Genomic DNA, 2,316 nt, shown 5'->3' with positions numbered 1-2,316 from the left:
ATACACAAAAATTAAAAATAATTTTTTAAAAAACTCTACAGTTTAACAAGACCCTCTGGTGATTTATGTGTAGATCATAATTGGACAAGCTAAGGTTTAAGTATGTCCCCCAAAACTCATGTGCTGGAAGCTTAATCCTCATTACAACATTGTTGGGAGATAAGGCCTAATGATTAGTGGTGGTTAGACCATGAGGGCTTCACTCTCACGAATGGAGTAATGTCATTATCACTGTAGTGGGTGAGTTATCACAGGAATGGTTTCCTTACGAAAGGATAATTTTGGCCCCTTTTTCTCTCATGTGCCCACTCTTTGTGCTTCTGTCATGGGATGATACAGCAATAAATACCTTGCCAGACGATCTTGGACTTCCCAGTCTCCAGAACCTTAAGCTAATACATTTCTGTCTATAAATTATTTAGTGAGTAGTAGCATGTTGTAGCAACACAAAACAGAGAAGCATTGGTTTGGGGCACAATGGAAGAGTAATGTGTAAGCCTGAGCTCTAATCCTGATTCTGCCACTTACTAGCCACACTAAATTTTACCTTAGTTTCTTCATCTTAAAAGTGAGAATAAGTAATAACCCCCAGGGATGTTCGGTGATTTTATTTCATTGCATTTGAAGGCCAGAGTAATCCCTCAATAAATATTTGTCAAATCTAGCTACAAAAAAGTTGGAACCATTTAGTAACCCCCTATTAAAAACCCCTAAAATATCTGTCAAATCTAGCTACAAAAAAGTTGGAACCATTTAGTAACCCCTTTAACTTCTACTTTGAAGTTAAAACTCAAATGTATTTTTACATATCATTATTCCCCATGAGTTGAATCTGTTCATTTTTATTAAAATGTATGATTAGTTTATTTGATGTTTCTTCTTAAATTCTCAAATGGAGACTGAAAAAGAAATGGTTTCTTCTCCTTCCCTCTATCTTCCTTCAATTTATCTTTCCTCAAAACACAAAAGAAGGGGAGAATCCTAAATAGAAAAAAATCAAATGAGCACAATAGCAATATTTCAGAACTTCAAAATGTATGTAAGTAAATTAAACTCTTTCAAAGCTGCACATGTAGCCCTGAAGAGGCCCTTCTGTTAAATGGTTAAATAACAAGACAAGAACACAAAGCAAACTTGTACATAGCATGTATCCAATGTCTGTGTAGAACCCTTGATCTGTTCAAAGGGAAATGGCAGCAAGATAGCCAAAGAGCAGAAGCTTGCCAAACTAAGTAAAGAAAATCAAGACAGAGAGCAGGAATAAATGTAACAAAGATACCATAACAATATCTTGGAGTTAGGGTCAGGTGGAATAATTCTTATCTGTTTCTCCTTTTGAAGGGCAGATTAGAACATGATAATTGGAGTTCATATGATACATGATTAAATTCTCTGGGTAATCACAACTTACAATATCCTGATTATTTCACCTTATTCTTCCTGAAAAAAAAAGATATATTAGAGGTATATGGCTAAAATATGGGATGTGGGTGATCAATAGCCACAAGGAGCACCTGATGTCAGACTCTTTGATTAATCTGGGACCCCAGGTTTTGAAATAAGGACCAAAGCTACAAACTGTAAAATAGTAAATTGTGTCTGTAATATGAAAGAAACTGCTCTTCCAATTTTGGTTAATGATTGGTTTTTTCCTACATAAATGATTATCTTATCAACCAAATTAGTAGGATTTTTTAAATTCATTGTATAAAATATAGTTTAACTCAAGTGACTCTCTAGTTACAACCTGCTTGTGGATCTTAAGTATAGCTACTTCAATCCTTTTTGCCAACGCCACTAGATTAATAGTTCTACCAAATGGCAAGGCTTCCATCCTTTCTGATGTCTCTTAGATACTCCAAAGTGGATGGGGACTATCTCACATAAAATTTACACAACTTCCTGTGTCTCTGCTATCCTTATGCTCTGGCACTTTACATTCCTCTTAGCTAATTCTGCTTGGCATAGAACCCACATGGTGTCAATGGCCTTTGGCATCGTTGGGAGTGTCTTATCTTCTCAAATTCTGATGCTTGGGATGACATCCTACCTGCCTCCAAGTTCCTGTCATAAACGCCACCTGATACTTTATTCTGGTCACCAATACATTGGTGTTAACCCAACCTTGACCTCCAGTCCTCACCTCTCTCTGACAGGTAGAGAAACGATGTCCACATTTTCATCCCTTCCATGAGAGGGAAGAAGGAATCTGACAGCAGAAATGTTTGGGCTCATAGTAATAAACTGCTTTTAACTTCCACACATTAACTATCTCTTTTCCAGGGTCATAAGTGACCACAGAAGTCTGAGCTGTGT

At 36.6% G+C, this 2,316-nt stretch overlaps 1 non-coding gene across 1 annotated transcript; it reads left to right on the top strand.

Moving 5' to 3' along the window:
* The first annotated feature begins 1,300 nt into the window (after positions 1 to 1,300).
* LOC115892170 lies at positions 1,301 to 1,435 on the top strand. Its single transcript, XR_004052051.1, has one exon. It is a non-coding gene; the product is annotated as a U8 small nucleolar RNA (small nucleolar RNA).
* Positions 1,436 to 2,316: the final 881 nt, after the last annotated feature.

The sequence above is a fragment of the Rhinopithecus roxellana genome, chromosome 1 (genome assembly GCF_007565055.1).
Source record: "Rhinopithecus roxellana isolate Shanxi Qingling chromosome 1, ASM756505v1, whole genome shotgun sequence".
NCBI lineage: Eukaryota > Metazoa > Chordata > Mammalia > Primates > Cercopithecidae > Rhinopithecus > Rhinopithecus roxellana.
This window is presented reverse-complemented; position numbering and strand designations above follow the sequence as displayed.